The sequence below is a fragment of the Bos indicus x Bos taurus genome, chromosome 9, assembly GCF_003369695.1.
Source record: "Bos indicus x Bos taurus breed Angus x Brahman F1 hybrid chromosome 9, Bos_hybrid_MaternalHap_v2.0, whole genome shotgun sequence".
NCBI classification, from domain to species: domain Eukaryota; kingdom Metazoa; phylum Chordata; class Mammalia; order Artiodactyla; family Bovidae; genus Bos; species Bos indicus x Bos taurus.
The window spans coordinates 81,618,807-81,641,737 of record NC_040084.1 but is presented as its reverse complement, the minus strand read 5'-3'; the positions used below and the strand labels follow the sequence as shown (position 1 = coordinate 81,641,737).

Here is a 22,931-nt window from a genome sequence, read left to right as displayed (position 1 = left end):
TAGATTTAAATTGCAGATAAAACCACTAGGTGGATTTGGAGTTGCTATAGGTGTACAAAGTGATGCAGTATATAATGGAATCAATTAGATGAAAAAGTGAGAATTTTCTAGTTTTGAAGACGAAAAAGGGAAGAATCTTGCATTGACCCTGGAATGATTACATTGGTAATAACTAAGAATCAAAGAGAAAAATGTCAAATTGCCCCTAGGCCTGCCTATCTTAAAACATCTTTCATCTATCATAGAGCACATATTAGTATTTTAGGTTCAGTTGCTTCAACAAAGAGGGGTTGTAGATTTTTCAAAGTACTAGTGTCAAAGGAGTCACATCTATTATTAAAACTGTACAACGTCCGTGACACAATTAGCATCTTAAAGCCACTGGGGGTAGTGTAACATCATTGGTTTTCATACTGATAAATAAAGCTCTTGAAAAGTAAAACTCCAAAGTTAAATGTATAAAGTGTCTGCAATCATGTCAGAAATGCTATCTGTTTTTAAAAATTAAGAGAACAAGATTATTTCATAGGCAAAACCTCCTTTGATGGGATGAATATCAATCTGAAAATGCAATGATGAAAGAGTCTAATTGGAAAATGGTTGAGAAAATATTTCTGTTGAACTTCTTTATAGTGCTGCCTCTACTCAAGAAGACTGGGAGTGATTAGCTCAGAGTTGAAGAGCAGATCAGGATCAAAACCGGAGATCCAGGAACAGGCAAAGTACATGAGACAAATATACAAATACTAACTTTGTAGTGAAGGAATTTTGAATAGACTAAACTTAGAAAAAAAAATCACTTGAAATAACATATGCCTGCAAATTTAAAATTTTTACTTGTTTTTAGAAATCTGCAATTTGATAGCTTTATTAAGGTATAATTACATACAATAAACTGTACAAATGCAAAATGTACAATTTAATGAGTTCTGACATATGTTTATATCTGTGAAACCATCGCCACAATCAAAATCCATCAGTCTTGAAAAATTTCCTCAGGACCCTTCTCATTCTTGTTCCTTCTCCCAGGAAAACTGACCTCCTTTTTAAAAGATGTTTAAATTTTTTTTAAATTATCATAAAAACATAACATAAAAATTACTATTTTAAAGATATAATAAAGACTAGAGCAGAAATTAATGACATTTAGAATAGAAAAAGATTTTTTAAGTCAATAAAACTAATGGCTGCTTTATTTAAAAGACCAACATAATTGAGAAACCCTTAGTTCAATTAAGAAAAAAATAACTAAAATCAGAAATGAAAAGGGGGGCATTTCAACCAATACCACATACATAAAAACATTATAAGAGAATACTGTGAGCAATTGTATGCCAACAAATTGGATAACCTAGAAGAAATGGAAAAATTCCTAGATACCCACCAGAACTAAATTATAAAGAAAAAGAAAATCTGAACACACCAGTAACTCGTAAGGAGACTGAATCAGTAAACGAAAACCTCCCAACAAATCTCTGAGCTCTCAGACATCAGGGCTAGAGCATCAGGAAGACTAACAATTGCAGACTAACAAAAAATAAACCATGTTTCAAAAACCTGTATTACAGGTATTTTCTAGGTTTATGAGTCTCAAATAACTAGCAGTTTGGTTCTCAAAAGATCTCTGAATTGTGTGCAGTTATTTGAGCAAGTGAGTCAGGACTCTGTCATGAGACAGGTGAAAAGGGAAAATCCAGCCACAGTGTTTTCTCTAGCAATAAATGAGATGTTGTGATCAGGGGAAACGGAGACGTACCAAATGGGCGATGTCCGTCAAAAGGCGACACGGCACAGAATAGCAGCTTTCTGGCCAGGCCTCAGAGACTTGGCAGAACAGTATGTGAAAAAGGGGTCTTCGGAAGGGAAAGCAGGGGCAACTAAATGCACAAATAAAAAATAATTGGAAGTGACAAGCAAAAGCCGCTAGCTGCTGTATTTCTGAGTGACCCAACAGAAGAGAAGGCATGGAATGGATGAGTCTTCTTCAGTCATTGCTTGGTAGAGTCTCATTTCCAGATACAGTATAGTCTTTATCGTTTCTAATGACAGGGAGATCTATACAGAGAGAGACAGATGGATATATATCTCCCAACAAAGAAAAACTCAAGACCAGATATTACTGAAGAAGTTTACCAAACATTTAAAGAAATAATTAACTATAGTTCTTCTCAAACTCTTGTGAAAAAATTGAGCAGAAGGGAACACATCCAAATTCATTCTCTGAGTGTAACATTACCCTGATTCCAAAACCAGATAAAAACGCTACCAGAAACCTAAAGACTAATTTCCCTGATGAAAATTAATGCAAAAACCCTCAACAAAATACTAGCAAACTAAATTGAAAAGCACATTTAAAAGGATTATACACCATGACTGAGCCGGATTTATTCCTGAGATGCAAGAATTGTTCAGTATATGAAAATCAACATAACAGACCAAATTCACAAAATGAAGGACAAGAAACACATGATCATCTCAACTTTTGCAGAAAAAATATTTGACAAGTTCTAACATTCCTTCATGGTAAAAACAGCCAAATAGGAGTTGAAGGAAACTACCTTCATAATAAAGCCTGCAGCTAATATCATACTCAGTGGTGAAAAACTGAAAACTCTTCCTCTGAGATCAAGAATAAGACAAGGATGCTGACTTTAACCACTTCTCTTCAACACAGTGCTGTCAGTACTGGCCAGTACAATTAAACAAGAAAAATAAGGAATAAAAGGCATCTAAATTGGAAAGGAAGAAGTAAAATTTTCTATATGAAATTACTTATCACAAAAGGACAAATGGTGTATGATTTCACTTACATGGGATATCTAAGGTAGTAAAATTCATAGAGACAGAAAGTAAAATAGTTGTTGCCAGGGGTTAGGGAGAAGGGACAATGGGGACTTGTTTAATGGAAATAGATTTTCAGTTTTGTAAGATCAAAATGTTCTGAACATGTTTCAAACAATGTAAATATACTTAACACTAATGAACTGTACACTAAAAATAGTCAAGATGGCAAATTTTATTTGTTTAACCACACACAGCAATTCAATAAATAAATAAACTGACTATCCCAAGTATTAATAGCAATGTGAAGGACTGGAACTCTCATTCACTGTTAGTGGGAATACCAAATGGCACGACCACTTAGGAAAATACCTTGGAGACTTTTTTTTTGTATTATTTAAAAAATTTTTATTGGAGTATATTTGCTTTACAATGTTGTGTTAGTTTCTACTGTACAGCAAAGCGCATCAGTGATATGTATACATATATCCTCTCTCTGTAAATTTCCTTCCCATTTAGATCATGAGAGAGCACTGAGTAGAGCTTCCTGTGCTATGCAGCAGGTTCCTATAGTTATCTACTTTATATACAGTAGTGTATAGATGTCAGTCCCAACCTCCCAATTCATCCCACCCACCTCCTTTCCCTTGGTACACTTTGGGAATTTTGTAAAAATTAAAAATACATCTCCTATTCCACTCTAGAAATTTACCCAAGAGAAATTAAAGCATCAGTTCAGTTCAGTCGCTCAGTCGTGTCCGACTCTTTGCTACCCCATGAATTGCAGCACACCAGGCCTCCCTGTGCATTACCAACTCCTGAAGTTCACTCAAACTCATGTCCATCGAGTCGGTAATGCCATCCAGCCATCTCATCCTCTGTCGTCCCCTTCTCCTCCTGCCCGCAATTCCTCCCAGCATCAGGGTCTTTTCCAATGAGTCAACTCTTCGCATGATGTGGCCAAAGTATTGGAGTTTCAGCTTCAGCATCATTCCTTCCAAAGAACACCCAACATCCTGATCTCCTTTAGGATGGACTGGTTGGACCTCCTTGCAGTCCAAGGGACTCTCAAGAGTCTTCTCCAACACCACAGTTCAAAAGCATCAATTCTTCAGCGCTCAGCCTTCTTCACAGTCCAACTCTCACATCCATACATGACCACTGGAAAAACCATAGCCTTGACTAGACGGACCTTTGTTGGCAAAGTAATGTCTCTGCTTTTGAATATGCTATCTAGGTTGGTCATAACTTTCCTTCCAAGGAGTAAGTGTCTTTTAATTTCATGGCTGTAATCACCATCTGCAGTGATTTTGGACATATAAGAATGTTCAACTAGCTTGATTTGCAATAAATCAGAAGCTAGTAACAACTCAAATGTATATCAACAGTGAATAAATAAATTGTGTAAATTCATACAATGACATATTACATACAAAATAGGTGTACTTTTGGGATACTGTTATGGAGTATTTGTTGTGTACTAAGAATTGTGCTAAACGCTTTAAACATGAAATCACAACTCTATGAGGTAGCAATAATTAGCCTTATTTTATAGATGATGAAACTGAGTTTGGAAAAGTTGAGTAGCACAGAGTTACACAGCCACAGTATGCCAAAGGCAGAATTTGAACTTAGGTGTAAAGTAATGCCAAAGGTAGAATGCAGAATCATTATAGTGTATTTCATGACTTCAACAGGAGGAATACACTAATAAGCTAATAGCAAACCTCTCAGTTGAAGAATTCCTTAGAAAGGATGCTCTGGATCTCTGGCTATTCACCAGTGATACTAACTCATGTACAGAACAATGGTTGAATATGTGGACCATGATGATTATAAACATATTGTGAATTCTCGTGCTTACTTCCCTACTTGTGTGAGCTATTTAATCTGTTTCTTTCTCTTTAGGATGGAGATAATTGAGTCTACCTCTGTCTCTGATTATATTTATAACAGTTTCCAGCAAGTAGAGTTTTACTTTAACTCCTTAAATTTAACTTTGAAAACTTTTAATCTCTGTTAAGGGAGATAAGCCACTTTTTTAAAAACTTCATTGAATTTAATGTATCAGAAACCTGCTCTGTGCAGTGCCCTGGGCTAGGCACTGTTGGGGATCGAAGCTGAGTCAGATGGCAGAATCTCTCTCCTTAGGAATTTTGCAGTCTATTAAGCAAAATGCCCTGTTGGCCGATTCAATATTGTTAATATTTACATATCCAGTGCTTTGTGATTGATTGGACTTTAAAAATTTGACTCTGTATCGCTCTTACCTATTTTGCATTATGAGGTACTTCCAGTGTAGCTTACTAAGTAGTAAAGAGTCCTCCTGCCAATTCAAGAGACTCCAGAGACATAGATTCTATCCCTGGGTCAGAAAGATATCCTGGAGGAAGGCATGGCAACCCACTCCAGTATTCTTGCCTGGAGAATCCCATGGACAGAGGAGCCTGGCGGAATACAGTCCATGGGGCTGCAAAGAGCTGGACACGACTCAAGCACACAATACACAGAGGTCTGCTCTTTGGAACTCAGGGAAGGTCTAGAAGGATGCAGCCTTTTCCCTACAAACAAGAAATGAGGGACACTGAAAGGCTTTGTACCCAGGAAGGCCCCACAGGGACCTGCTCAGTTTCAATATTTCATTTCCTTTTACTTCTGAAACTTAGTGAAAGTTACTAAGTTAAATCCACTTTGAAATAAAGTTTAAGCATTTTAAGCATCATCAAACATAACTTCTAGATATTGTAATGTTATACGCAGAAACCAACACACCCCTTTAGTGAGGGTCAGAAGAAATCAAAGGTTATTGTGACTTAAGGCAAATTGAGTTTTTGGAGTTATGTAGGTGACCTCGTTTGTTTATGAGAAAAACTTACTCACATTGGAGCTGGTGACTGTAGGACAGCTACATCTATTGAAGATCAAAGCTAAAGCTAGGTTCAATTTTGGCACAGTGAAACTTGTCTAAATTGATCACTTGACCCCTCAGCAGTGTTGGCTTTGGGAAAGGGCAAATAGCACTACTAATCAGGTTCTGTAACTTAGGGATCAGCGTTGTGAGAAGAGCTATGTAGTAGAAATCTGCTATGGGTTATGTCAACTGAAAACTTCTCACAACCTAAACGTTGAGAATTAGGGTTTATTCAGCAGACACACCGCGGCTGGGAGACACTCTCCCAGATAGCTCTGAGGGGCTCTTCTGAAGAGGATATATAGGAAGATATAAGGGACGATATATAGGAATTTTTACAAAAAAGAAAAACAAACCAACAAATCCTCGTGGTCAGAACATCCAAAGACCACTGTTACTTGCAATTTCCCTGGTGGTCCAGCGGCTAAGACTCTGCACTCCCAGTGCAGGGGCACAGGTTTGATCCCTGGTCAGGGAACTAGATTCCACAAGCTGCAACATAAGAGTTCACATGCCACAACTAAAGATCCCATGTGCTGCAACTAAGACCTGTTGCAGCCAAATAAATAAATACACAAATATATTTTTAAAAATGATTATTGTTACTTAAAACACATATCTCAAGTTAATATATTTAGTACTTTTCTATGTATGGGAAGATGCAAGAATCTGGACTCTTTGAAATCATCCCTTTGATATGCACCTTAATCTAGGGCCAGTGTTTAGTTTTCTTCATCCTGAATTCTCTCAGTGTGCACCATAGCAGGGGAGGCTGATGGCTTTATGACAAGGCAGTCAGTGACATTCTTTGTCCACAGCTGAAATGTGTCCCGTAGACATTCATATGTGAAGTCTTAACCCATGGTAGCTTAGAATGTGACCTTATTTGGAAATGGGATTGTTAACTTACATAATTAGTTAAGGTGAGGTCAGTAGGTTGGGTCCCTAATCCAATATGACTGATCCTCATGAAAAGGGGAAATTTGGGTGCAGGGATTGACACACAGGATGAACACCATGGAAGAGCAGAGTTATGCAGCCTTAAACCAAGGAACTACCAGAAGCTGGGGTTGGGGGAGACTGAGAACAAATATTTCCCTGCACATTCAGAGGGCTTTTTGTCCTGCTGACACCTTGACCTCAGACTTCTAGCCTCTAGGGCTGTGAGATAGTAAGTTTCTGTTATTACAACCACTCAATATGTGTGCTTGGTTACAGCACCTTAGCAAACTAATAGAAGACAGGAAGGGAATTCTGTTCTTTTATTTATTTATTTTTTTCTCTTTAATGTTACACTAATGTTAGAACTCTTCTGAAACACTCATCGTGAAAAAAAAAAACGTGAACCAAGGCATTGTGTCCCCAAAACACAAGCAGTGAGGCTTAGGCTGGAGGGTTTTTAGCCTAACTGTCTTCCTTAGAGAACACCCCTGACAACCTTGACTTAAGTGGTTTCCCACCCCCGCCCATCCCTCTGTATCTCATCACCCTATTTATTTCCTTTTTCTTAGCTATATCACAGACTGTAATTCTTCTGCTTATTTACCTATTTATCTGTCTGTTGTCTGTAAGGGTAGTCTGTCTGTTATTCAGATATATATCCCAAGTGCATGCTCAATAAATATTTGCTGGAAGGAAGGGAGAAAAAGAGAGATAGAAGGGAACTATATGTCTGTGTGTGTGTGTGTGTGTGCTGTGCTCAGTCATGTTCTTTGGGACCCCATGGACTGCAGCCCACCAGGCTCCTCTGTCCTTGGGATTCTCCACGTAAGAATACTGGAGTGGGTTGCCATTTCCTCCTCTAGGGAATCTTCTGAACCTGGGGACCACTTCTCCTGCATTGCAGGCAGATTCTTTACCACTGAGCCACCTGGAAAGCCCCTGAAGGGAAGGATGAAAATGAATGAAGGGAGAGTAGAGGAGTACTGGTAAGTCAGGTCAGGATGTAGCATGGAACCATAGCATGAAGAGGTTCTTAAAGTGGCAGACTACCCCAAAGGAGACCTCTGAATCAGTGTTCCAGGGGAAAGATTTGGTATTTGTATATATAACAGTTACTTCTGATGAGCCTTAAGCTCAGGCAAATTCGGGAAAGACTATCACAGTGGTTCTTGAAGTATGGTGCCTCAATCAGCAGCATCAGTATCATCTTGGAACTTGTTAGAAAGGCAATTTCTCAGTCCCCACTGCAGACCTACTAGCTCAAAATCTGCATTTTAACAAGGTCCTCAGATGATTGAAAACTGAGAGTCAAAATACTGCCTCTTACTATACCATCCAGTCCTAATCTTTTTGAGCTACTCTAACAAAAATACCATAAACTCAGTAGCTTGAGTAACAAGCATTTGTTTCTTAAAATTCTGGAGACTGAAAAGTTTAAGATCATGATGCCAGCAAATTTGGTGTCTGGTTTATAAATACCTGTCTTTTGGCTATATCTTCACAGGGCAGAAGGGGGAAGGGAGCTCTCTGGGGTCTTTTTTTATAAAGGCACTAATCCCTTTCAAAAGGGCTCCACCCTCATGACCTAATAACCTCCCAGAGACCCCCCCCACACACCTCCAAATACCATCACACTGGCGATTAGATTTCAACTTATGGGTTTGGGGGACATAAAAAATTGAGTCTATAGCATACTTTGATGTCCTTTTACTGCTTTGCTTCTTCTAGGCCCGAGTAGAGAATTGGGCTAAATGTACTCTGAAGTAATGGGAGTTTTAGCACAGAAATCAGAGATATAAATATTCCCACCCTATTTGGGACCTATAGATAGATCTCGGGCCTCAATCATGAGAGTTCCTTAAAACTGCAACACACAAGTAGTCTTTTAAACAGAAGTTATTCTGGGACATTCCAGTCTGAAGCCAAAAATGATCTCCCACCCAAGAAAGGAACTCAAAAGAAAAACACCAGTGACAGTAAATCACGACAATTAGGAAAAAAAGACAAGGAAAAAATAAATCACACAAATAAACTCAGAGAAATAATCTGTCCATTTAGGAAAATGCTGAAATCTGTTTGTGGGGAAATCTTTAGGATAAAGACAGGGCACTAAAGGAGTAGAAACAGACCAAAATCCTTTAATGAATCATGGAATCTGTAAACTGGTATCAGATGTTCTCCATCAGTCATAGAGCCACAGGGAGCCTTAGCAACATTTCAGATTCTTCCAAATAAGGTAACCCCAGTCAAAAGCTATGCTCTTAAAGACAACAATTTCCTCTTACCTGCTCATCTACTTGGTTTAGAATGAACCAATTGTTTTCAGAACTAAAGTGCCTTTATACATGTAAGATTAGAAGAATTGTAAAGAAGATTTCTTTACACACACACACCCCCACCCCCCACATTTTTACTGAGTCAGACTTTCCAATGTCAGTTGGAGAGAAGGATTTATAATCTGAGAAGAGAAGCTGTCTGTGGTTTCACTTGGTGGTTAGGGAGCGAGGACGATGTGTTTTCCCATTGTAACATAGCAACTTGATTTCATTGCCGTTCCTCTGTCATATGTACAAAGGGAGATGTCAAATATCCCAAAAGAGAATATTCCAGAAGGTGCAGAGGTGGTCTTTAGTTAGCCTATGAGTTTGCAGACCTAGAGACAAAAGGTAACTACTTCATGTTTTATGGGAGTTGTATCTAAAACTTGATTAGATTTAGGTTAAACAATTTTAGCAAGAATACTTCATGACACCACGTGTTTTATTTGCATCCCATCAGGAGACAGTGTATCACCAGAGATGGAGAGGGCCCCCAGCGCTCACTGGAGTTTTCATTCATTGCTATTCTCTGCAACAGCATTGGAGAGCTGACAAAGTAGAAAAATCATTTTATTTGATGGGTTACTAGTAACATAAACTGTATTAATTTATGTGAACTGTTTACTATTCTTTCCTAATCAGAGAACAGATTATGAAAATGTGAAGTAAAATTCGCTCAGTCGAGTCCAACTCTTTGCCACCCCACGGACTATAACCCTCCAGGCTCCTCTGTCCATGGGATTCTCCAGGCAAGAATACTGGAGTGGGTTGCCATTTCCTCCTCCAGGGGATCTTCCCAACCCAGGGATCAAAACTGAGTCTCCTGCATTGCAGGCAGACGCTTTACTGTTGAGGCACCAGGGAAACCCCTATTAATGATTACATATTTCATTAACTCCTGAGCCTAAATCATTTTGTGACATGTTCTATTTACTCAGACTGGAAAACCTTACACATGTAATCTTCATAGATTGCTGTTGGGCCAAATAAACAAACAAATGCATATTTTTTAAAAGAGGAATAAAGCGAGAATCTATTTATTTAGGATTTACTAAGAAATGTGTCTATTTGATAAGGAAAATGAATGCAGGTGGGAAATCTTTGCATCTTTTTATCCCATCCTTATTATTCAATATATTTAGAGGAAGACTCTCATTTATTATCTAATTGTTTATTGCTCCTCGGAGTGTCCCTCCCCTCCATCTACTGCTCCTTATAATACCAATAAGAAAAATTCAGATAGTTCCCTTGGGCTATCATCTTGATTTTCTTCTATAGTAATGTAAACATTAGTAATTTCACTGCTATTTGATTCTTATGTTACCTTTTTATTGTCCTGGGTTATTTTCCCTGATCATAAGAAAGTAGAAGCGTTATCTGTTTTCACATCAAGCAATCTTAATGTTTATATGATTATAAACATCATAGAGTGAATTCAATAGATGATGTTTTCTGAACTTTGGTCATTTGAATATGGTCTTTACTGGTTTTGTGCCAGTACCATACTATCTTGAGGACTATAGCTTTGTAGTGTAGTCTAAAGTCATGAAGTGACTCTCCTCCTTTCTTCCACCTGCTGCTCCATCACTTCTCAGTTTTTATACTTTAATTTGTTCGCTATTGAAAAGGCAAAATGTATTCTATTATTTGCTGTATGTATAATTCTATTTTCTTTCATCTGGGGGTAGATATGAATGTTTGGGGGAAGCTTTTCATTCTGTTTCTAGACCTCCTTTGTATATAATTTTTTAAATGGATACTAGAAAGTCGACTCTGCACAGTGAAGAAGAGTTTGAAGATTTTAAGTGACTTCTGCTTTTATTTCATTTGTTCTTATGGGCTTCCCGCGTGGCTCAGTGGTAAAGAATCTGCATGCCAAGGCAGGAGTGAAGGAGACGGGAGGTGGGGAGGTTCAGTCCTTGGGTCAGGAAGATCCCCTGGAGGAGGAAATGGCAACCTGCTCCAGTTTGTTCCCTGGAGAATCCCATAGACAGAGGAGCCTGGTGGGCTGCAGTCCATGGGGTCACAGAGTCAGACATGACTGAGCACATATGCATACATGCACTGCTTTAATCTCATTTGTTCTTATGGTCCTCTGAACATATTTTATGACTTTTCAAGTTTTGGTATATCAATAGGCTTTTCTAGTTTTTGTTATGTTGTCTTTATAAAATGTTTATAAGATAAATAAATTTGCAGTCAACCCTCCAAAAAAAAAAAAAAAAAAAGGAGTAACTACTTCAAACTGAATTTTGGATTTCATAAACGTGAAGAGTAAATAATGTAGCATTGTAGACTTCTAGAAAGAACTCTTGGGACTTCCTTGGTCATCCAGTGGTTAAGAATCTACCTGCTACTTCATGACTTTAGACTACACTACAAAGCTATAGTCCTCAAGATAGTATGGTACTGGCACAAAACCAGTAAAGACCATATTCAAAAGACCAAAGTTCAGAAAACACCATCTATTGAATTCACTCTATGATACTCTGATAAGTGATTTAGAATGCTTTTAGACTTAGCAAGTGTATTATCAACACAATTTATCCGATTTTCAGACACATTAAATTGTTCAAATTGTAACACTTTGAGTTGAAATTTATTTCCCAGGTTCTTGCTATTATGAATTCTAACTAAATATTTGAAGATATTTTTCTTTGTTATCCTGCTCCATACTTTTAACATCCTTCTTTTCCTGGAACACATACACACCAGACTTTCTTTCCTCAAGTCAAACTCTCTTAGATTTCTCCCTTTTAACATAATTCTGATCACACTCACCCGCAATGGCAATTCTTCTCTAGGCTTATTCTAATTTATCAATGTCTGTCTTAAAACGAATTAGTAAAAACTATTTTTGTTGCATATGGCAGAAAACTCAGTTTAAGCTAGCTTAGGCCAAAAAAAAAAAAAAAAAGGTTTATTGGCTCACATAATTTAAAATTCGAAGGTCAGTTTCATTTAAGACATGACCGGGTTCATAGAAGATCCCCAGAACCAGGATTTGCTATCTCTTTCATCTCCCAGCTCTCATCTTTCTAAGAAAGATTTTTTAGGCAGGCTTTTCCCTCAAGACAGTAAGTTGGTTAAAGAATTCCAGTCTTATCTTCTTACAGTCTCAAGTCTAACAGAGAAGAGTGGAAATCTTTCAGGAATTCCAGACAAAGTTTCATTGCATATTAGTAGCTCTGCATGTGTCAAATGCCAAATGCTTTCCCCTGAGCTCGCCCCTGTCACCAAAAGAATGTCATATGCTGACTGGTCAAGAGTAAGGAATAAAGACATCTTTATTGGAAATGCATGCACTTAGGTGGGGAAGCAGTTGGTGTCTCAGAGGGAAAGCAAGTTGTGTTTACTAGAAGAACTTCCCTTGTGATGTCCAGATATGAACTCAGTATCCTGGGTGAGGTAAGTCCAGAGAATACAGCAGGACAATCACCTCCTTTATAATGAATGTTATATATCAATATAGGAGGGACTGAGAGTGTGTTCTCCATTCTGAAACTATACCTCTTTCTTTGGGATTCCCTCATAGCTCAGATGGTAAAGAATCCACCTGCAATGTGGGAGACCTGGGTTTGATCCCCGGATTGAGAAGATCCCCTGGAGAACAGCATGGCAACCGACTCCAGTATTCTTGCCTGGAGAATCCTCATGGACAGAGGAGCCTGGCAGGCTATAGTCAACGGGGTCGCAAAGAGTCAGACATGACTGAGCAAGTAAGCACAGCACACTTAATAACTGGAGCTGTTATTTTCCAATCCTCTTTCTACGTTGGTAACTCACATATGATGTGGGAAATGTAAAGCCCTACATCAACATATGACAATGTTCTTTGGTTTCCAGACCTAAGTATATGATTAAAATGACCTGGTGGAAAAAAGAAAAAAAGAAGAAAGAGGAAAAGAAGGATAAGAGAAAAAGGGAGTCCTAGTATTAGATACCATGATAGCAACCAGATATGGGAAATGACAACAAGAAAGGAAATAGAATAAACATACCAAGTGGTGACTATATCTCAAAGAACAGAGCAGAACTGCCAAAAAGAAAAACAAAGATACTAATTTCCAAACTCCATGTAAAACTACAGTAATCAAGATAGTGTGGTACTGATTTAAAAAAAAAAAAAACAGAATTTATAGCTCAGAAACATTTATGGTCATTAGATTTTTAAAAGGGGGGGCAAGACAATTCAATGTGACTTATCTTTTCAACAAATGGTATTAGAATAATTAAATATCCACATGAACAAAGACGAATTTAGATTCTTACCTCACATTATACTCCAGAAAAATTGAAAACAGATCATACAGCAAGGTGCAAATCATGCTAAATTAGACTTCATCAAAATTAAAACATTTTGCGCTTCAAAGGATATCATCAAGAAAATGAAAAGATAAGTTGTAGAAAAAGAAAAAAAATTTGTAAATCATAAATCTGATAAATTACTAGTATCTAAAATATATAAGAGTTTTCCTTGTGGCTCAGATGGCAAAGAATCTGCCTGCAATGCAGGAGACCCGAGTTCAATCCCTGAGCCAGGAAGATCCTCTGGAGAAGAGAATGGTAACCCACTCCAGTATTCCTGCCTGGAAAATCTCATGGAAGACTTCTTTCAAATCAATAGTAAGAAGACATCATCTTAGGAAAATGCAAGTTGAAACTATAACAAGATACTGCTTCACACCTATTAGAATACAATAAAAAAATCAGGCAATATCAAGTGCAGGCAATAATATGAAAAAATTGGAAATGTCGTACATGGCTGGTGGGAATTTTAAATGGTGCAACCACTTTAAAAAGAGTTTGACAGTTTCTTAAAATGTTAAACATAAATTTACCATGTGGTGCAGCAGTTTCACTTCTAGGTATCTACTCAAAAGGAAGTGAACCATATGTCCACACAAAGATATGCACATACATGTTCACAGAATCATTATTCATTAATAATCAATAAGTGGAAACCATCCAAACTTCTCTCAAGTAGTGAATGGTTAAGTTAGGTGTGGTATATCCATGCTATGCTAAGTCACTTCAGTCATGTCCGACTCTGTGCGACCCCATAGACGGCAGCCCACCAGGCTCCCCCGTCCCTGGGATTCTCCAGGCAAGAACACTGGAGTGGGCTACCATTTCCTTCTCCAATGCATGAAAATGAAAAGTGAAAGTGAAGTCGCTCGGTCGTGTCCAACTCTTAGTGACCCCATGGATTGAAGCCTAACAGGCTCCTCCATCCACGCAAGAGTACTGGAGTGGGGTGCCATTGCCTTCTCCGGTGGTATATCCATAATGGAAGACTGTTCTACAATAAAAAGGAACAATACATGCTACAACATAGATGAGCCTCAAAAACTTTACACTAAGTGAAAGAAGACAGTAACAAAAAATCAAATATTATATGATCCATTTCTAGGAAATGTCCAGAAAGGCCAATCTATGGACACAGGTGGATTAGTGGTTGACAGAGGTGGAGGTAGGAATGGGCTCCAGCCAATGGGCATGAGGGTTGATCTGAACTGATGTAAATGTTCTAAAATTGGATTGTGGTGATGGTTACACAGTTCCATATATTTACTAACAATCACTGAAATGGGTGAACTTTACATGTAAATTTTATATCAATAGAATTGTTTTAAAAAAACAGTTCTCTTGATAGAACATTCACAGTTATGCAGAAACAAACTCTGTAATTAAAAAATATGTTTCAACCAGATGGTGGAATTACGAATTATCTTTATATTTTTCTGAAGTTTCCAATAAAAAGTGCATTTTTAGAGGAGATCAGGCGCATTCGGGGTGCTATGACCAGAGACTGAAAAGTGTATTTTTAAATCAAAAGAAAACAATAAAGATAATTTTAAAAGCTACTGTCTGAAAATCAAACATAAACTCACTACATGACAGACCAGAGGAAAGCTGTGTAAAGTCACCTTGATAAAGAGACAGAGTGGCTTTCAGACCTGAAAGATTTGATAGTAACCTGATTAAAGTTAACAACACATTTGAAAAAAGAAGAAGCGATCAACAGAGAACACTGATCAATAAAGAAAGCAAAGAAAAGGGGCGGAGGGAGAGGCAAGTGTGGCCGGCCTTACTTGTGCCAGGCAGAGAGTCTGAAGGCTGAGCAAAGCATGTGTGTGCAGTCCCAAGGTAGAGACAGAGGCCGTACATCTCACAGAGCTTCGGGCCATTAGGCATTCTAAATCTACCACATGCTCACCACAAAGTATTTTCTAACATTTTTTTTCCCCAAGTAGTCTTCTGTATAGGGAAACCCTAGTCATATTGATATATTGTGAATTAACACATATTTGGGTTTACATACATCAGGCTCCTGATGTTTACGCAGCATGAGTTGGCTTGTCCAAATTGAATTGACTCTAGAGTGATGGCAAGCTGGAAATTATGCATCTGGAAAACTGGGATAGTCATTAAGATAAATGCCACCTGGTGAGACCTCTTGGAAGCCAGCCCATCAGTCCACCTTTCTCAGTGACAACCCAACCTTGACGAGAGTTTCTCATTCAGACTTCAATATCAAGAAATCCAAGACACCAAGACATACTGAAATAATCATACATGCAGCCTACTTTTTTAAGAAGCCACTTGTGAAAAAGTTTGCTTAAAGCTCAACATTCAGAAAACTAAGATCATGGCATCTGGTCCCATCACTTTATGGGAAATAGATGGGGAAACAGTGGAAACAGTGTCAGACTTTATTTTGGGGGGCTCCAAAATCACTGCAGATGGTGATTACAGCCATGAAATTAAAAGACGCTTACTCCTTGGAAGAAAAGTTATGACCAACCTAGACAGCATATTCAAAAGCAGAGACATTACTTTGCCAACAAAGGTCTGTCTAGTCAAGGCTATGGTTTTTCCAGTGGTCATGTATGGATGTGAGAGTTGGACTGTGAAGAAAGCTGAGCACCAAAGAATTGATGCTTTTGAACTGTGGTGTTGGAGAAGACTCTTGAGAGTCCCTTGGACTGCAAGGAAATCCAACCAGACCATTCTAAAGGAGATCAGTCCTGGGTGTTCTTTGGAAGGAATGATGCTAAAGCTAAAACTCCAATACTTTGGCCACCTCATGCGAAGAGTTGACTCATTGGAAAAGACTCTGATGCTGGCAGGGATTGGGGGCAGGAGGAGAAGGGGACGACAGAGGATGAGATGGCTGGATGGCATCACCAACTCGATGGACATGAGTTTGAATGAACTCCGGGAGTTGTTGATGGACAGGGAGGCCTAGTGTGCTGCAATTCATGAGGTCGCAAGGAGTCGGACACGACTGAGCAACTGAACTGAACTGAACTGAAATTTTGTACTTGCTGACTCCAGATCCATCCAGTCCCAACAATAAGAACTCTAGCACCCACTGGTTCAATTGTACCCTAGTCATAAAATGAGTCCTGGTTAAATAGAGCTTCCTTTCAATACAGGGAAAGGTTAGTTTCCTGATCAGGGATCAAACCTGTGCCCCTGCATTGGGGGTGTGGAGTCTTAACCCCTGGATGACCAAGGAAGTCCCTATCAGCTTTCACTTTTAATTTTTAATGTAAAACTGTCTAAAATAAATAAAAATTATCTAAAACAATCTTATATATTAAGAAAAAAGCAAGAGCTGAAAGATTTCCACATGAAATGCTAATATTTTGTTAAATATTTTGCAAAAGAAAATAGTGAATTTTGTAAATTCATAAAAATATGACATATTAGCCTACAGATTAGCTTTCAAAAAAACTGGCCTTCAATGAATTGGAACCTGCATGTTATTTTCTTGGCTTTTGCTTATTACTAGTGTCCATCATATAAAATGAAGGGGAGAAGAGGCTGGATGGCATCACCAACTCTGGGAGATGGGGAAGGACAGGAAAGCCTGACATGCTGCAGTCTATGGGGTCACAAAGAGTTGGACACGACTTAGCAACCGAACAACAAATCATATAAAAAATTTTGCTTATGTGAAAATGATTTACAAAGAAAATGGGTTAAACCCAAATATTTTCCACTAATATTTCTTAAGAGATAGCATTTTAAAAGTGTTTAAAATGAAAAGGCGGGAGTAGGGAGAAGGAAAACATGAGCCACTTCTGATCCACCCAGGTTTTTCCCAAAGGCCTGGGAGGTACTCTTCAACAATGAACCAAGACATTTTTGCTGTAGAAAATAAACATTTTTAAAGCAGAACTTGGCAACTGTGTCAGGGTAAGAGGTCGTATTTGACATTAAGGCCCTGACACTGGCATATTTCCTGAAGAAAACAGTGATCATCTTTGTGTACATTATCCTTGCAAAGCCAGTTCAAGGTATATATGTGGGCCAATTTTTTGGTCTATCCATCTAAAGAAAAAATTCTCCAGAAAACTTCTCTTTCTACCTCAGACTGGAATAGGAAATATATTTTTTAAATGTATTTACTTATGACTGCATCAGGTCTTACTTGTGGTGTGCAGGCTTAGTTGGCCCATGGCATGTGGGATCTTAGTTCCCCAACCAGAGATCAAACCCAAGTTCCCTGCGTTGCAAGACAGATTTTTAACCACTGGACCACCAGGGAAGTCCAGGAAATAATTTTTTAAAAACTTCTTTTTCTGCCACTGTGAAGGGAAGGTAATTATTTGTGAGTAGGATCGCATTTTAAGTTATCTAAGAAAAAAGTTGATGCTGAAGCTGAAGCTCCAATACTTTGGCCACCTGATGGGAATACTTGGGCCACTGACTCATTGGAAAAGACCCTGATGCTGGGAAAGATTGGGGGCAGGAGGAGAAGGGGGTGACAGAGGATGAGATGGTTGGATGGCATTACCAACTCGATGGACAAGAGTTTCTGCAAGCTCTGGGAGATAGTGAAGGACAGGGAAGCCTGGTGGGCTGCAGTCCAAGGGGTCACAAAGAGTCGGACACAACTTAGTGACTAAACAACAATGAAGAAGAATGTTACTGAGAGAAAAAATGGCCTTCTAGAAATAAGCACCCTAGCACCTGAATAAAAACTTTGCTAGTCCTAGCACTGAAAGCTCATCCTGAATTCCAAACCTCTAGTTGTCAGTTTATCTTTGAGTTTTTGATGAATTTACCAGCCCTGAAAGCTGACACTCTAGGGCTCATACAAATCCTAATAAATAGGGACTTGCCTGGTAGTCCAGCAGGTAAGACTCCCCAGACTTTCACGGCAGGGGCTGGTTCCATCTCTGGTCCCAGGGACACTAAGATCCCACATGCTGCTTGGTGTGGCCAAAAAAATAAATCCTAATAAATATGTAGCTATGGTTGGTAGTCTTTGAAAGGTAAGCAAAATTTCCCAACTTGTTCTATGAACCTCAATTATCTCAGACTATTAGAGGACCTGGAAATAGGGAGGGAAAAGTTAAGAGTTCAGAGCAATCAGAGCAGTTGGCTTCCAAAGTGTCATTTGGGTGGGCTAAAAGGTGCATATTAGTTCGGCTTTTACACCTCCTGCTCCTTTTCAGGAGAATAAATAATTACAGTGATTCATCTTTGAAATGTGCAGCTTCGAGTTGGATGTGGAAAAGTCACATAATGGTGTCAGCGCTTCAGCCCGAAGTAAATAAAATGGCGAAGTATATTTAGCACAAGATAAGGCGAGGCACTGAGAAACAGAGATAAAAAGAAGAAACTGTCTCTACATGATTAGAGAACTTTACCAAATACTCAGCGTTTGCAAAGAACATGATTTTTAAAATATAATCAGTGGGGAAAAAAAAAGTCCAAGTTCCAGATTTCCATCCTAATTCTAGCTCCCAAAAGGCAGGGCAGTTTCTCAGGCACTTCTCCTGGTTCCTTTTCTCCCAGTTTTCAGCCTCCCTGCCCATTTTAAGTGCCTGATTTTGGATACAGGGGAGCAGTTGTTTAGATAGCTAATGCCTTTCAAGGCTGATGTGAAGATTCAACCTAGCAGCGTCCATTAGGGCTTCCCTGCCGTTTCCACATGTTCCAGCCAGGCACTTTGGCAGCACTATGGTGCCTGCCACTAGCTTCCCTGGTGGCTCAGACAGTAAAGAATCTGCCTGCATTGCAGGGGATGCAGGTTCTATCTGTGGATCAGAAAGATCCCATGGAGAAGGGAATGGCTACCCACTCCAGTATTCTTGCCTGAAGAAATTCTATGGACAGAGAAGCCTGGCAGGCTACAGTCCATGGGGTCACAAAGTGTCGGATACGACTGAGCGATTAACACATGTAACCATAGGGAGCCTGCCAACCATGAAGATTTTACCCTCCAAGAAAAGCTGCTTTGCAGTTGTTCTCCTTCCTCTAACAGAGGTTGGGTTTGCACACAAATGCTAAGATGCATCAAAGGACTTGAAAAGTCCAGTCAACTGACTTTTAAACTGATTTTGCCATTGAATGCAAAAAAGAAAAAAAGCAGCCCAGTAGTTTGGGTGTTGGATGTAGCCTTGGATATATCTATACACAGAATCTCAGCCCTTCTCCAGCCCAATCCTCTCCCATCCCCAATCCTGCCACCTGAAACTGCTCGTTGCATCAGTCCTCACTGATGACCTCCTACTTGCTAGATCCAAAGAACTATACATCAATTCGTATCTTATTTCCCAGGTCACAAGAAGTTGATACTGTTCGCCAATTGATCAACAAAAGGCACAGTAATGTCTTTTTCTTTTGCCAGCCAGGGATCTTAGCTTCCCAGCCAGGGATGGGACACACACACCTTGCAGGGGAAGCAGGGGGTCCTAACCACTGGACTGCCAGGGAAGTCCCAGATAGTGTCTTTTTTTGTTTTTCTACCGCTGACCACTTCTTCATGGTCTTCATTGTACTACTGATGCCCTTTCTGTACCCACTACTTAGATGTGAACTTTCTGCAGAACTTCATCTGAGACTGTCTTTTCACTGATCTCTTTATTCTTGATTGGATTCAACCAATCCAGTTGGATTCAGCCCTTTGTTTTCATTGTCACCTGTAGCTTGGCAACGCTCATCTAATATCTCTAACCTGCCTCTCTCCTGGGTTTTAATATCATATATCTGAAGGTCCTTGGGAGAAGGCAATGGCACCCCACTCCAGTACTGTTGCCCGGAAAATCCCATGGATGGAGGAGCCTGGTAGGCTGCAGTCCATGGGGTCGCTAAGAGTTGGACAAGACTGAGCGACTTCACTTTCACTTTCCACTTTCATGCATTGGAGAAGGAAATGGCAACCCACTCCAGTGTTCTTGCCTGGAGAATCCCAGGGACGGGCGAGCCTGGTGGGCTGCTGTCTATGGGGTCGCACAGAGTCGGACACGACTGAAGCGACTTAGCAGCAGCAGCAGAAGGTCCTTGGGCAAGCAGAGAATGGGAGGATCCAGAGGGGAGGGACACAATCATGAGGCCAGAAGCAAAAAAAAATTTAAGTATGTGAGTATTTCTCTAAGTCAATATTCAGGTACAGAAATTGAAAATTTAACAATTTTTTTTTTTAGATTCTTTTTTTTTTTTTTTTTTTTTTTTGCAGAATATAAACATGGTTAATTTTTATTCAAGAAAACATGTGTGTGAGTGTGTGAAGTCGCTCAGTCATGTCCGACTCTTTGTGACCCCGTGGACTGTAGCCCATCAGGCTCCTGTAGCCCGTCAGGCTCCTCTGTCCATGGGATTCTCTAGGCAAGAATACTGGAGTGGGTTGCCATTTCCTTCTCCATTTTTTTTAGATTCTATAGCATTATTTCAGAGAAGGATTGAGAGGACATGATAAAAAAAAGAAAAAGCTAGAGTATTCTGGGGAGATGGTTAGTGACTTCTTTCTTGTATTTCTTATACTAATAGTTAAACTAATTTGTACTAATATCAGGTAGGTCTAGCATTGGCTGCAGATGAAAGAAATCTTCTCCAAGTAACAGCTTATTTCAGTCTTCATGAAAGTCTGAAGGTTGGTAGTCCAGAGTTGGGATAGAGACTTGACTAAGGCATCAGGAAAAAAACCAACTCACTTCTCTCCCAATTCTGGGCTGTGACCTCCATCGTTATGGTCCAATACAATGGCTGAAGTATCAGTCATGAAATTGGTGTTCCCAGGAGCAGACAAAGGGCACACTGACACAATCTTTTAAGTATGTTTTCCTGGAAGCTTTCCAGTACCATTTATAAGTCACTGGCCAATTATTCACATTGCAGCTTGCAGTTAAAAGAAAACTGGACAATATGGTCTTTATTCAAGGCAGCTCTGTGTGCCCTCGAACACAGCTTCAATTACAACCAATGACGTGAAGAATACATGTGGGGAGGGGCACAACATGCAGTCTAGCAATACTGTTTTCTGAACAATGGATAAAACCTTGAGAAAATACCTAGATATTTGATCATGAAAGTGAATGCTACTTTTTTTTTTGGCCACATGGCATGTGGGATCTTGGTTTCCCAATCAGGGATCACAGCCATGACCCCTGCATTGGAAGTTCAGAGTGGACCACCAGGGAACATGCCAGAAATGTTACTTTTGTTTTTGTAGAGAAAAATAAAGATATTCATATGGATAAAGTCAATGAGCTCATAAGATGTTTTTCAACAATCCTCCTGCTTCTTCAGTTCCAGGTGCAATCCAGCATGGTGGGAATCACTTTAGCCGGGACTTAAAGGCCTGCAGGCCATTTTCCTGAGAGGCTGGAGACAGGGAACTCTTCCACAGAAACTGAGAGAGCCCTAGAGCCATCATCGACTCTGGTCCTGGTGGGTGGACTCGTCTGAGCAACTGCCAGCTTGGGCTGCTTTCCCACAGAAGGGCCTCTATTATTTTATGCAGTTCATCTCCGAGTATTCCAGCGGGAACTCCCACCACTGCTTTTGAATTTACAGACTCCTCTGTGGGGATTTTTCGCCCTGCCAGTCAACTTAAATCTTCCTTTGTTCAGACTCTTTCCTCGTCCTCTGTTCTTACCCCTTCAGCACGACCACAACCTCAAGAATGTGATCTTTGCACAAAACATTCTATCAAATCCAGCAAAAAGCCTCAATAGACCACTTCTAGTACTTGAGATTTTTGTTTGTTCCTCTGTTTTTTTGGGGGGGCTAGCAATGCCACCTTCATCAGGTTCTTGGATATGGGTATATCTTCCGTGGCTTCTGTGGCATTTCTAAGCTGTAGATTTAGATTTAAAGGTGTTATAAAAAATTTGTAACTTTCTTGAACTAAAAAGCTGCATAAAAATCCATATTTGAAATATTGATATTCTGAGAGATAAAACAATGTTGACTAAATATTTCACATGTACAAATAATTAAATTTCATATTTGTGTTTTAGAAATGCTTGACTCTTGAAGAAACACACATGTTTTTCTATGTTAGGTTTCTATCTGTATATGTCCATGGAATTCTCCAAGCAAGAATACTGGAGTGGGTTGCCATGTCCTTCTCCAGGGGATCTTCCCGACCCAGGGATCAAACCCATGTCTCTTATGTCTTCTGAACGGGCAGGCGGGTTCTTTACCAGTAGCACCACCTGGGAAAACAAATGACAAAACAAAGGTTAATCTGGTAAGACTCAGGAGTTACCACTGTCTCAGGTCCCTGAGGGTGGGGTGGGGAAGGGGAGGTGTGGGGCGTGGGGTCGGGGTCGGGGGGAGCGGAGGTATACAGAACTGTTATTTACAGCTTTTTGAGCCCTTTCCCAAGATGTCCTTGGCTGCAGATGGGAAAGAGGAGATCCTTTCCCCATCTCCATGTAAACTGATGGAGGTGTTGTAAAAAGAGCAAGGCTTTGGAGACACACTAGCCTGAATTCAAATTCCAGGACTTCATTTAGTAGCAATACTTTGAACAAGTTACTTAACCTCTCTGATAAGAAAGCCATGAGCAGTAGAAACCAGTGTAGATTCATTAATAACATCTTAGGTCAAACTAACATAATTCTTATCTTTTACAAGGTCACTGCCATACATAGACAGAGTGCATTTTAATTTTGGCACACCAGAGGGAAAAATACCTTAAGTTATTCTTGTGGTCACAATAAATAAAAGTA

At 39.5% G+C, this 22,931-nt stretch overlaps 1 protein-coding gene across 1 annotated transcript in view; it reads left to right on the top strand.

Annotated features, from left to right (window-relative positions):
• The window catches only part of LOC113898746 (translation initiation factor IF-2-like), a 41,732-nt gene extending 19,785 nt beyond the window's left edge, over window positions 1–21,947 (top strand). The window contains exon 3 of the mRNA XM_027552145.1: window positions 21,502–21,947. The gene's annotated coding sequence lies outside the window, so the exon portion shown is untranslated. The remainder of the gene's footprint in view (window positions 1–21,501) is intronic.
• The last annotated feature ends 984 nt before the right edge of the window (window positions 21,948–22,931 follow it).